The sequence below is a fragment of the Equus przewalskii genome, chromosome 32 (assembly GCF_037783145.1).
Source record: "Equus przewalskii isolate Varuska chromosome 32, EquPr2, whole genome shotgun sequence".
Taxonomy (NCBI): domain Eukaryota; kingdom Metazoa; phylum Chordata; class Mammalia; order Perissodactyla; family Equidae; genus Equus; species Equus przewalskii.
The window spans coordinates 25,439,856-25,454,570 of NC_091862.1; the positions used below are offsets into that span (position 1 = coordinate 25,439,856).

The 14,715-nt window shown below is 40.1% G+C and overlaps 1 long non-coding RNA gene across 1 annotated transcript; it reads left to right on the forward strand.

Moving 5' to 3' along the window:
* The first annotated feature begins 3,545 nt into the window (after window positions 1–3,545).
* LOC139080809 (uncharacterized) lies at window positions 3,546–8,671 on the forward strand. Its single transcript, XR_011535608.1, has 3 exons — window positions 3,546–3,649; window positions 4,057–4,180; window positions 7,633–8,671. It is a non-coding gene; the product is annotated as an uncharacterized lncRNA (long non-coding RNA).
* Window positions 8,672–14,715: the final 6,044 nt, after the last annotated feature.

The following is a 14,715-nucleotide window of genomic DNA, read 5'->3' on the forward strand; positions in this document are numbered from 1 at the left end:
TTCATTTATAAATATAAACAGTCCACTATATAGTCAAAGACATTTAATTAAAGACGTAGACAAAAATAAATAAATAGAATAAAGAAACTTGGAAGACATGAAAGCAAGGAAGAAGGAAACAAACCTGTAAAACCTATCATCAGTATCTTTATAATAAGAAAACATTACATTAGTGCAATAAGAAGGTAATGCTTTTAGAAAATCAAAACAAAAAGAGCCATTTAAAATAAAAAATAGGATACAAGAAATAAAAATTGATTAGAAGTTCTAGAAGATAAATTTAAGAATGCTCCATAAGGTAGAACAAAAAGAAAAGAAGGAAGGGAAGGAGGGAGTGAGGAAAGTAGGAAGGGAGGAAGGAAGGAGGGAAGAAGAAAGGAGATAGATAACAGTGGACAAAAGAAAAATAGAAGAACAGGCAAAGAGATTCAACACCTGAGTAATAGGAGTTCTTGAAAGAGAAAATGGAGAGGAAAAATTACCCAATAAATTATTCAGTAGATTTTTCAGAATTAAAGGACATGGGTTTTCTGATTAAAAGGTCCCACAAAGGGCCTAGCACAATGAATGAAATGACCTACATCAAGGCATACTGTTGAGAAATTTTGCATCATCAGAAATATATTGAAAATTCTAAGAATGTCCATATTTTTAAAAATTTTTAAATTTTAAATTTTTAAATTTTAAACAAACAAAAGCAGATTATAGATGGCAGGCAATGCATCAGAAAATAGAGTGTCATCAGTTTTCTAATTGCACCATTGGAAGATAAAATACCCTCAAAATTCTGAATGAAAGTTATTTCCAATCTATAATTCTATACCCAGCAAACTATCAAATAAGTGAGGGTAGAATGAAGGAATTTTAAAATATAGAAAAATCTCAAAAAATTTAATTCCCATGTGTTCTTTCTCAGTGACCCACTGGAAAAGGTACTGCAACAAATGCATATGTGAGCCAAGCTACAGGAGCATTTGGGATTCAGCAAGCAGGGGACCAACCCAAACAAGATAGCAGGGGCAGTCCCTTCATGAGGATGAATGGGCATCCCAGGACAGCAGGTGAGGCCTAGGGAAAAACTGGTCCCAACGGAGGCAGCCGGATGGAGGAGTCCAGAAAGGATGTCTCCCAGAGACAAGGGAAATTGAGAGCTCACTTGATGGTTTTCAATGACACTTCTAACAAAGTATTGTGGAAGAAATTAGTGGTAGGTACACAGAAATTTTCACTGATTAATTTCTAGGTAAAGAAAAAACTGTATAAAAAAGAACTATAGTGATAGTATACTGCATAGCTCACCTGTAAATCATAGTTAACGCAGGCATGGTGATGGAAGTACTGAATATTGGTTTAACCTAAATATTGATTTTATTGACAGGATGAGAAGAACATTGGAGGTAGAATGGTACTGAGGGGAGGGAGTTGTAGGAGAAATCCAGAATAAGAAGTTGAGATCTAAAACTGAAAAATCAAGAAATAACCACAATAAGCATATCATTTAGAAAAATGGAGGTAACTGGGTGAAACTACTAAAAAAGTTGAAAGTGGCTGAGAAGTGGAAATGAAGGTATGCAAGAGTGAGGCAAGGAACTCGTTTTTGATTTAGCCTTAGAGGATCAGTCAACTTTGAAAACGTTGAGTGTGTTTAATTGATAAAAATAACTTTTTATTTTAACTGAAAAGAAGGAAGAGCTGAAGAACGAAGTGCTATAACACAGCTTGATTTGGCACATCCAGCCAGTAACTCACTGGGTAGATTTGTACAGGAGACTATTGTTAAATCGAATTTTTATGGAGGCATAATTTACCAAGAAGAAATCCTTAAGATAGGCATTCCCGGCAGAGTACACAGCCTGTACAACGACAGAGAGGCAGGAAAGGGCAAGCCACACGCAGCGACCTACAGACAATGTGAAATGGTCATAAGGTAGAGGCACCAATGGCAATGGCCTAAAGGGAAGCAGGTGGGGGATTACACCCAAATGGATGTTGGAATCTTGCAATCCACGTTAAGGAGTTGGGACGTTAAGGAGCTGTCAGCAGATTTAATGCAGAGAAATAACATAACAGATTTCCATCTTGGAAAAATATCTCTGATAGTTTCATGAAGAGTGAATACAGGGGCCTGACACAGAAGGCAAGGAGACCACCTAAGGGACTATCGTAAAAGTCCAAGCAGAAACGAACAAGTGACAGAACAAAGGTAATGGCAGTGTGCACATAGAGCATGAGGACGTTGGGAGCTACCAAGGGGAAGCCGATGTAAGAGAGAAGGTGGACATCTTCCCAATTACCCTCTGAGACACACATCATCATCCCCACGTCAGAGGAGACCACTGCCACTTGTGATAAGAGAACACAACTAACAAATGGTAAAAGCAGGATTAAGCCTATGTCCCTCTAAACAGAATCTCAGGCTCTTTAGATCACGTTGAGACAAAGACATACTTCATATATAAAATGGGAATGATAATAGGACCTAACTCATACGACTGTTGGGAGGAGAAAATGAGAATGCACACAAGTTTGTTTTTTCATCTGAAAAAGAGTCACGTAATGTTGGTAGTTAAAATAACTTTGCCTTGGGCCCAGCCATTCCCAAACCTCTTTCTTCCTCACATCACCTCACTTCAGAGCTCTCATACTAAAGCTTGACAAATTTTATTTATTTCATTTTTACATAGCTATAATTTTATGCAGTTGTACATCTGTGATGTACACCTGTCTGTCTGAAAAATGGACATTTGCTCCAACCTAATCTATTCAGTTCACCCAAAGTCGGAAGGGGCTTTTAGACTCTTCACATGAAGTCTACACAATCCTTTTTGTCTCCTCAAATATATACTGACCCTTGGAACTCAAGATCCTTTTCCAGTCTCTGAATTACTATGCAAGATTAAAACATACCTTTCTTCCCCTACCAATAAGGACAGATTGAAACACAAAGATAGAGGTTATTTTTTAGTGATTGTGTGCTTGTGGGTTGGGTTAATAATAGTCAAGTGCACAAAATCTGTTGGAAACAAAAACACAAAGTCTTGTCTTTGCTATGCTCAGAGGTCTCAGAGTTTTTCATTATTTCTGTTTCAGTGTGACACACATTGTCTGCAGGGAGGAGCGAGAGAGGCTCTGCTGGCATCTCCAACACCCATGCCTCATTGTTAGCCTCAGGAAAAGACACCATTTACTCTGCCCCCTTGTAGCACTTCGAAAATCAGATAACCTACTTATGCTTCTAGCCAGTTGAGCAATCTGGACCCTCCAAAGCTGCTGTAACTTCTTGGCACTGATTTCTCAGGCTCAACTGTTCGGTGCCTGAGACTGTATATAAACCAAGGACTTTGTAAAAATGCTAAAGACAACAGCCAGGTGAAATAAGCTTAGCTGCTATGTACGGGGGTGGTGTTTCTATTACTTCGTCAGTCTCTTTCTATTCAAGATCATCTGACTGAATTTTCCTCCATGATTGCACTAGAGTTATTGCTCCAGTGAATTTCTGCAGGGGCTGGGGGCGGGGAAACCCAAGGGATTGCCAGCCAGCATGAAATCACCTGACTGCTTGGACCTTCTCTCACAGCAAGAACATTCCTGAGGGTTCAGTTGCATTGTTGGTGCTAATTCCAGGCTAGAAGCATCAGAGGAAAGGAAAGTGAGTGTGCATTTTACATAATTGGAAAGGAAAGGAGTGTAGACAGAATTCTCAGGAAGCGGGAAGAGAGCAGAGCCACAGCTCTCTCAGACAAATTCTTATAGGAACTAAATGAAAGGCCACGCTGTACTTACATGTCTGATGGAAACAGTCAAAATGGGGACACTGCATCAAGATGAACAGTCATATGATTACAAACAAAATTGCATTATTCCCTGGTTTTTATTGTTATCATGACTGTATTATTATGCTTAATTATTCATTACCATTTTTCTCCATTTTGCTATTATTGATGATATTTTTTTTTACCCTGTAATAAAGCCACTTGCCTTAATCAGTCACTGTTTATTTTCTGTTCTTCTGTCTCCATGGTGCAAGAGACATAATCGTTGTTCATTTTTCATCAGGCAGCAAGGATGGAACAGAGGGAAGGGACTGGAAAAGGAAGGTCTCCACAGGGCCTCGTACATCATACGTGACAAGCTCTTGCACAGGCGCTGCATTTTCATCCGACCTCCTCAGCACACTCAGGTGAGGCATGCGTTTCAGGGAAGAGGAATCTCCCTGCAGGAGTTAACCCAGCAGCACCGTTAAGCTGTTACAAGTCATAAAACGCCTGAGCCCAAGAGTGAGCCATAAAAACTCAAAGATAAAGTTGTTAAGTATATGCCATTGCCTTCAAAATTGTCTTCTCCTCTATTCCTATCTAAACTTAGTCGGCTTGTTTTCACATGAAAAGTTTACCTTAAAATAACAACTTGTGAAATCTATTTAAAATCTAAAAATAAGAGCAATGATGTGCTTCAAAGTACTCATTTTACAGATGGAAACATTGAGGCTTAGGGAAGTTGAATGACCCGCTCAAGGTCACACAGAAAGTCAGGGGCAAGCCCAGGAAGAGAAACCAAGCTCTTGTACTATATTCCAGGTGCTCACTCTGCCCCAAACCGCAGTCCCCTCAATAGCATTTTCCAAAACTGACAATGATGAAAATAGCTTATAAAATGATTTATAAACTATCAGTAAAGCCCATGCTGGCCAATAGCAAAAGAAGTTTTACCTGAATTAGCATTTCTCCCCAAAAATCTGCTCACCAAATAGAATTTATATATAGTAGACCCTTCATTGTTATAATTTACTTTCAGTAAATTGCGTTAATCTTTATATTAACTGTCACAAATCAGAGATCTATAATCTAATTCATGTTCCACCAGATACTGAAAGTGAACAATGTGTGAAATACTGTGTCAGATGCTATGGGGGACAAGAGAAGCCTTCCCTTGAAGCTCATAATTGATGAGGGTGGCCTTAGTCTCCTCCAAGCACCTCTTCATAACTTTTAGGCAAACTCCACCTGCTTCTCAGGAAGCCTCATGCCCGGCCTAACCCACTGCAGGAATCCAACGTCCTTTCTCAATTCATTTTTATCCCCGTCTGAGTCCTTCATTGCATCTGAAATCCTATCCCAGGTCTTCAGCAGGATAACTGATGTTGAGTGTCTGGGACGACACTATTGCCTCTTCAGGACCCATCGTCGTGCTTTGCATTGAGTTGTATTTCTAGGGATGTCTGCTGAAGGCAAGCCTGTCTGTTTTTTGTTTATCTTTGATACACGAAAATCATCTCTGAAGGATAAACGTGGAGAGAGAGGAGAGAAGGGAGAAATGGAGCATCACAGTGAAGCCACCACTGAAGATGAGCACACTTCCATCCAGTTGGCAGTGAATTCCGTGTCCCGCTATTGTAGACCAAGGATGGTGGATTGAATTTGCAACTCCAATTTTTCACCTTTATTGGTGTCCCTGCCTTTTGCCATGTAAGTTGGCATTTCCTCCTACAAATGGGGTAAGCACTTGCCTGCTCTTTGACTGTGGGCTCCTCTGTGTCACTTGCTTTGGCTCACAGAATATGGGCACAAGCAACAGTGAACTAGTTTCAAACTTCGATGGCAAGAGACCTCTTGCGTTTCGGCTAGCTTCCATGCTAATGCCAACGCTGTAAGGAGAGCATTCCCTGAGTAGCTATGCCCCATTCAGCCTGGGCCCCAGGATGAGCACATGTAAAGCCAACCAGAGGCACGCCCACGGCACTGAGCCAAGCCCAGCTTGATACAGAGCCCGCCTGCAGAGCTCAGCCGACCCCCAACTAAACTACTTGAGGGAGAAACAAGTGCTATATTGCCACTGGCACTTGGTGGTTGCTTGTTAGTACAGCAGTAGCTAAACAATAGAGAGGAGCTCTTTGGTTTTCGTTTTTTAATCTTTTTTCATTTTTGCTTCTTGGAGGAAACCAGATAAGAATGGGACCACTTTATCACTTAATGGATGTTTTCTCATTGACATAAAAGTCTGTCAAATGCCCACTCTAGTAATGGCTCTTTGAAGTTCTCACCAAGAATTCATTCAAGTCTTCATTAAAGGAAGAAGAGGATGCTCTATTCTCATAGTTAGAGGCTTTTCTGACAACGAGTAGAACAACATCTTTGGAATATAGCATTCCTGGGAGGAGAAAAGTTGGTAGAAACTAAATTATACAGATTTTGTAAATGTGCAATTACATCTGTTTGTGAGAAGTTAGATCATTTATCCATTCCACAAATATATAATAAAGGCACATTGGCAAAGAACTAGAACGAGGGGAAAGCAGGAGACAGATTGGGCTGAATCTTTTAGCTTGGATTACTGGGAGGACGTGGAAAATGATAACAGAAATATTAAAATTGAAAAAAGTAAAGCAAATTACCTGCAGAAAGAACTTCGATAAGAAAAGGAGAAGACTTAGGGAGGAATTGTGAGGTAACAAGATATTGAATGGTTGGATAGAAAAGGAGGAGCCTGCGAGAGAAACACAGACAGAAGAGCCTGAGAGGTTGGATGAAAGCAGAAGTGGTGTGGAAGGCAAGGAGAAAAGAACATTTCCAGAAGTGAGCAGATGTCAACAGCGTCCAATGCTGCTGAGAATTTCAGTGAGATGAGAGGCAGAGAAATAGACATTGGGTTTATAGATATCAGAGTGGGTGTGAGGCAGTAAGTAATTAATCATCAAATATGCAATCTTTAACACAGACACTACTAAAAGCAGGAGTATAAAGAAAAAAGAAAAGGTTATTTGGAGGAGAGAAAATCATTTATTAATTTTATAAAGAGTAGATATGAACTGGGTGATTTCTGCACTGCACAGCCCTTAGTGACAACATGAGAAAAGGAGGTAAAGAAACTCAACACAGAACAACTGGAGTGACCAGGACCGTGCTACGCTGATAGATTTTCTGTGTTGGGGAGAGAAAGTGCAACCTTTTGAACTGGATAAACAAGTGGACCTGGAGAATCCACCCAGAGAGGATCTTTCTCTGTTGTTTAGGGATTGTCTCCTATGTACCAAGTGCTTCTCTGGATGTTTTTGTGTGATTCTCATGCAGCGCTTGCAATCTAATACAGATTACAATGCACCAGGCACGTTTCTACAGGCTTTATATGCATTAAGTCATTGGTAACATTTCTACAATGTTGGCAATATTACTCTCCTTTTAAAATGGGAACGATGAAACTTCAGTAGGGTTAAGTAATTTGCCGAGAGTCACAAACGAACAGCACATCTGGGATTCAACTCCCTGAGTGCAAAGTCCATGGTTTTTCCCTCATATCAGATTACTCAGCTTAGATGAGGCAGAGAAGCAAAACAGGACTAGGAAGTGAAATCAGAGATAACTGGCAAAATGTTTAAATTTAATTAACGAACCAGCTCCATTTTGGCTTAGATCTGCACATACAGGTCCTGACAATAGCTTTAACTAAAGTTAGCTGAGTACTAGCGAGTTCTGCTGATGTCGGTATTACCAGGAAAAAGAAAGAGAAAGGCTGTGACCTGATAATCACGATCTGGAGGGAGAAAACTCTCCCTCCTTCGATTTGCTTAGCGGGTGGAGATTATTCAAAGCGCCAGGAGGCTGGGTCTTACTTCTTTTTCTCATCTCTTTTTTCCAGTGCATTGATATATGTCTGCTCAGCTTTCACCCTCAGAAAGACTCCTTGAATATGAGCTTTTTGCGTGAAGAAGAATTGCATGGTCAGGGGCCAGCTCCGTGGCCCAGTGGTTATGTTCACGCACTCTGCTGCCGCGGCCCAGGGTTCGGATCCTGGGCGCGGACATGGCACTGCTCATCAGGCCATGCTGAGGTGGCGTCCCACATCCCACAACTAGAAGGATCTGCAACTAAGATATACAACTGTGTACAAGGGGGATTTGGGAAGATAAAGCAGAAAAAAAAAAAAAAGATTGGCAACACTTTTTAGCCCAGGTGCCAATCTTTAAAAAAAAAAAAAGAATTGAATGGTCAAAAGACACGGTCGGGGTCTACTTCCATGTAACTCTAATTCACTTAAATATATGTTTTTCTGATCTGCAGCTAATTTCTACCATGGCTATCTCGTAGAATCATGGAGAATATTCAGTAAAACAATATATGTACAGATACTTTCTAGACTTAAAGTGATATACAACTGGCATGTATTATTATCCCCCTGAACATTCAGATTCCAAGAGGCCACTCCCTGCTCCTTGACTTGCTAACTTCCTTCTCAACCTTCCCCATTTCACATCCAGCTCTTCTATTTCCCAGAAGGGACAGACTCTAGCTCACCAGCGATCAGTGTTGATTGCCAACGGCTCAATGGCAAAGCATTACAGAGATATATTACTGATGTTAAAACTCAGGGAAATCCAAAAGACCTAGTACTCTATAATATTGAGCTTTTCACTCATATTTGAAGTCACATTTCAACCTAAGATGCATATATTTCTGCATTCTAACATCTCTGAAATCTAGATGCATCCTGTATTAATGCGATAAGAAAATATAATGTCCTGCAGATCAAATCCAGCCCACCACCTGCTTTGATACAGCTCTAGAAATAAAAGTTTTCAATGGTTAAAACGTTTCAAAAGGAAAATAATTGATCGTGACATACGAAAGTTTTGTGAAATTCAAGTTTCAGCATTCATAAAGTTTTATTGGAACACAGCCATGCCCATTTGTTTATGCATTGTTTATGGCTGCTTTCTTGCTACCATGGCAGGATTCAGTCACTGAAGAGCACCTGTGTATCCTACAGAGTATGTAGTCAGACTAAAAACTAGACTCCTGGAGGGTGAAGGTAGGCAACAACTTGTCATCCCTCGCAGCTCTTGAAAAGACTGCTTCTCCAGGGGGCTGGAGAGTAGTCTTTATAAACTGGGACCAGATCCGCAAGTTACCAACTGCAGTTCAAACATACATAGACAAATCTCTCAGGTTTTCTAGCGCCTAAATGGTGATAACAGGGCTCCGATAAAAAGTATTTCTTATGAAACAAATCTGGTATAAGAAACTCATTTCTGCAATGGGTCCTGGAGTTTGGGGAGGAATGAAAATTACAAGATCAGAATGTCAACTTAATCCATACCAACCGAGACTAGTTTACCCTGGTTCCCCAAGATGATAAAAAGTAAACTAAAAGGATATTCTCACTAAATGAAGGCACAAGCCACTCTCCCATTGGACACTATTTCTGGGCAAAACAGCAGGGAAAGAGGCATCCGCCCTTATTGGCTGCAGAAGACAGCAGAGCAGTCCCAGCCTCAGGACGCAGAGTGCAGAGGCTGGGCCATTGGTAAGAATCTGTACATTGCAGCAAAAATACCAAAGGCAAAAAAAGCAAAGTCTGTGAAAACAGACAAGTGAAGGACAAAGGATTTTCACATGTAAGATAAGTCTATTATTTAGGACTCTTCTGACTCTGTGTGAGAGAAACCTCTTAAATTAAAAGGTGAATTTGTCAGCTCCCATGACCAAACTCTAATAAGAACAGAGAGAGCCGTGTGGAAGGGGCTCACTGACCTTCAGGGCTCCCCGGGGTGTGACTCTTTATTTTTGGTTTCAATTTTCCAACTTTCTCTTCTCAAGGTTTGAAGTCCCTTCTAGGCTTTAGGTACTTCTCCCCTCTGGCTCAGATTAGGAAAGTCTCAGGGAAAGCCTCTGACTGGCTGGTTTAGTCACATTCTCACCACCTAGAACATCTGCAGGTTAGGAGATGAGGCTCTCAGACTGACCCTGCAGAGGTCACGTGTTCTTAAACCAACAACGTTGCTAGGCAGGCAAGGTGGTGGAACTTCCATCGGGATCTCATGCATGGCAAAGTGGGGAGCAGCTGAGGAAGAAAGGATGATTTTCCCCAAAAGGGAAGAAGACAGACATCTTCTGATATAAAGGAAGACCACTGTTCGTGTGCATAATAGTAAGATATTTACAAAATTTACCATGATGGGAAACAACTTCATAGATGATATCATGGTAAAAATGGCAAGTGTAGAATATCTACCATGTATGGTAGTCATCCATATTACCCTAATCTTGCTTGAGGTGGAGAGAAAATCTAATCATATAACCTTTAAAAACACATTTTTCCTAAATTTACAAATTTATAGGAAGGAAATTTAATAGAAACACTATGTGTTGTTGTGGTTGCTGCCCGTGATTCAGATTTCCTGGTGTTCATCCATGGATACTCTGGCAGTCTGTGAGCTCTGTGCATGAGAATTAAGGGTTATCCTGCCGCAGATAAGGAGCAGAGCATGTCAACGGGCGACAAAAACCAAAATGAAGTGTCTTAGAATCAGGCAAGGGAAGCTCTCTATTTGTTCAGGAAACTTGCTTTTTGGCGTTTTATCAGACACAGTTTAGAAGGATCTCTGAGGGGTTTGAGCTTCTGACCAAGGCACAACTCACCCCTCACACTGTCTTCCTCCCTCGGCTTTAACTCACAAAGGATGTTGTCCTTTTGTCAGCACAAGAAGGATGCATTATATGAACATTTTAAACAAAACATTTCTTAACTGTTCAGCAAACATTTTTTTTTTCTTATTTTCCTCCACAGCTCTCTAATTTCTTAACATATTTTCCTCTAATCCTCTTTAGTTTTAGTTTCAATGCCTTCATTTTTCCCTACTTAGTGATTAATTCTTACTAATCCTTAGTTTTACCTATTTTTACATTTAAACTTTTTATCTTATGAGTTTGTCTTTTATCTTATTCTTTAATCATCTATAGTGTTATAATTTTAATGATCCACCCTTTTATCTTTTGAATATCATTTGTTTAATCTTATTGTTATTATTATTTTTTTTTGCTGAGGAAGATTTTCCCTGAGCTAACATCTGTGCCAATGTTCCTCTATTGTGTGTGTGGGTCACCACCACAGCATGGCTGCAAACAAGTGGTGTAGGTCTGCACCCAGGAACTGAACCCAGGCCACCAAAGCAGAGTGTGCCAAACTTAACCACTAGGCCATGGGGCCAGCCCTGTTTTATCTTATTTTTAAACTCAACATTTTATTCTACTGGATTTTTAATTTTCTTAAACCCACTTTTACTTCATTCTCGTTTCTCTTATTTTCAATTTTTATGTTTAATTTTCTTCTGCAAACCTCTACTGCCTTAACTTTTTTTTTAACCTTTTCATCTTCTACCTTCCTTCTTTATTTCTTTTTAAAAATGTATTTTTATAATGCCTGACAAGATGAGTGTCAAATTGGTGATAATGATTATGATGACAAAATTGAGAAAGATTGAACCCCTTCTTTCTTTACATGGCTCTTTGGGCCTCTATCTTTTCACCCAAGTGAATCTCTAAATCCCTTTCAAGGTTACCTCTCCCCCCTCAAAAAAAGAAACCCCTCTCTTTAGGAGACTGGAGAAATCCTTAATCAATACCCTCAAGATTATCTCAGGCAACAAATAATTCTTCCTGGGCTGATTCACCAATAAACTCCAACTCAGCATGGATGAACTCAACACAGATGACCTGCTCTTAAAAACTTGCAAAGGGCTCATTGTTACCTGTGTCATTGCACCATCCTCTCACCTTCTGGCTCTATATCAGACAACACTCCACTGCTATTCACAGAGTTTTCATGTCCAACTTTTTTGGAAGTGGCTGGCCAAGTCCTTTTTCCTGGTCTGTCTTAGACTGGAAGCTCTGCTGAAATCTGTTCACCATGGGGTTCTATGGGTGACCCTGCTGGTATTTGAAATACCCATGGCATTGCTTTCAGCATCACAACAACATACAGCTGCCACAGTATGACAACTGACAGATGGGTAGTGTGCTTCCTAACTGGTGGTGTGGTTCTCTGAAAAGGAAATGAACCTTGGCTGTGGTTCTCTGGTGGTGAGAATGCCCAATCTTAACCACTAGACCACCAGTGCTAGTTTTCTAGCAGGTAGTATATTATATATATGGATTTTCAGATCTAGGTGATCCTTGTCTTCTTAGGACAATATTTTTAAATGGTGATAATCTACCTAGGAATATTGACAATTACATTTTTTAGATTTAGTAAATTTCCCTTGAATTTTTCTCTCAAAAGCAAAGCAGTTTTTGTTTTTGTTTTTTCTCACCTGGGACTCGATGCCTGGGATTTTATGGACTTCTGTATTGTGGTAAAACTATTTCTTTAAAAGAGGACTAAATTTTAAAAATCCATCAACCCATATCCACTGTTTCTGGATCATCTATTTTTCTAGTAGATTTGTTTTAATATTTATGTTTATTTTCATACATACATTCCTAGTCGAGGCTCACTCTGAATGGACATAGGATTGTTGTTTAACATTCATTTATCCTACATATCTTTAGCAGAGTTGGTCATTCTTAGATGTCAGCATCAAGATTGCTGGTGGCTCATATGATGAACTGCCCGTGTCACTTGGAAAGCATATGGATTGCTTCTGCATGGACAACATTTTAAAGATCAATACATTCATGAAAATATTTCTTAAATCACTAAAATTATTTATGATCAGAGTTCTAGTGTTGCTGAGTGGTAACACATGGAATAAAACCAAAGTGTTTGTATTCCCCATATTTTAACACCTACAGTGGCTCTTAGGCAGTATTTCTGCCATCCTGATTGGACCACAGGAAGTAAGGAGACTGAAGAGTGAGAACTTTACAGATGAGCAGTTGCTCTCTAAGCAATGTTTAAAACTATGCATTGGCGAGCCAGAACTGATAGCCTAGTGGTTAAAGTTTGGCACACTCTGCTTCAGCAGCCAGGGTTCAGTTCCAGGCATCTAACTACAGCACTCGTCTGTCAGTAACCATGCTGTGCCAATGACTCACATAGAAAAGCCAGAAAGAATTACAACTAGAATACACAACTATGTACTGGGGCTTCAGGGAGAAAAGAAAATAGAAAGGAAGATTGGCAACAGATGATAGCTCTGACAGAATCTTTCCCAGCAAAAAACAAACCTATGCATTGGCACCATAAGGAAGAGATTTCTTCTCCTATTAATGAATATCTGATAACTTAATCTGTTTATATCCAAATGATAGAGGTGAAAAATCATCTTTTTCCCACTCCAGCAAAATTATTCTTAAGGTAGTGACTATCTTTGATTAAAATAATATTTTATTACATCATTTACAGTATCACTTAGGGCACCTGACAAGCTGGGTTCAAAGAGTCAAGGTGCTACATTAATAGTTAACTACTCTGCCTGAGACAATTAGAGGACTTTATTCTTACTCCAGAGAGGTGTGGGAGAGAAGCCAGAAAAATTAGGGGAGATTGGAGCCTATCACAGAGGGAGCAGCCAGGAAAGACCCTTTGGGAATAAACAATGGCTTGGTTCAAATGTCTGCTCTAATTTAGTCTCCACGAGGACAGAGATCTCGTCATTTTGTTCACTAATAAACTCCCAAGCACCTTGAACTTTGCCTGGCACAATGTAGGCACTTAATAAATGGTTGTTACAGAAATGGATGAATGATTGAATGATAAGTAGGAATTTTCAGCGTCCAACTTGAAATAATTTGTGTTGTTGGAACGTAAGCTCCTCCCCAATCAAAAAAAGTGGTCATATTTACTATACTTCAAATTTCTTCATGAGTTAGAGAATTTTCTGAGGAGATTGTGACTAAATTTCGCATCTGGGGAAATGGTGCGGAATAGAGACACCATAAGTGGGAAAACAGGAGGATCTCTTAACCAAACTAATTCAGCGAAGGCAGAAGCCCTGAATGTGAGGTAACTGTGAGCAATGAAACCCTAATGCAAGTACAGAAAGAAGGAGGACAGGTTTGGGCCTCCATAGGGCATGGGATAGGGCTTCAAGCTCATCTTCTCTGGAAACTGAGGGACCTGATATCCAAGTTTCATCCATGCATATCCAACCAGAAGGAAAACTTTTCCTCCCTGTACTGGATCAGGACTTCAAGGAGCACAACCACATACATACACCGCTCAACAGTTAGTGTACTGACTAAAGGAAAGGTTTAGAAGTTGATCATCCAAAGAAAGCATTATATTTAAGCTATGCTAGTCCAATGAAAATATATTTTGTCTTTTTAAAGGCTGAGAAAAAGTTTTCTTTCTATTTGGATGTTCCAGTGTATTCAGATAAGTCAAGTCAATTCCATTTGTTCCCACCAGAAGAATAGTAAGGTTAACACCAAAACCCTCATCAGTCCTTGCCTTTCTACTGGCTCTTTGGGATTCTCCAGGTGGAGCCAAGGGTGGAGTTGATGGATGGGGTGGAGGGAGCCATCTCACATATGATTGTAGCCCTGCTCTCCTCACTCAGGTGGACGCTTTGCTCACCTGTGATGATGCTGCCCACACACATAGGCAGCGTTATGCTGCTGGCACTATGCTTGTCCATGGGCTACTGCCCATGCTTTTGTAAAGTACCTCTGCACCTGCAGACTCTGCCCAGACCATGAGTCACTGCCCCATTTGTGGCACTAAGTCACCCATGACCTCCAACCTCTCCATGGGGAACAGAGCATGAAGTCTCTGCTGCCACTGCCCAATGTTTCTCTCAGTTACCTCCTTGTCTCTGATGTTCTCCTCTCCAGATGGTGGGGAAATGTCATCCTCTTCTTATTTTTGCCCTGTATATGAGGTACCATAAGATTTAAGACTCTATCAGGCCCTAATAATAGTTTTCTGATTTACCACTCAGCAATCTTGCTTGAAGTCTAATTTTACAAATCTTTAATGTTTTCTATAGCCCTTTCTTTACAG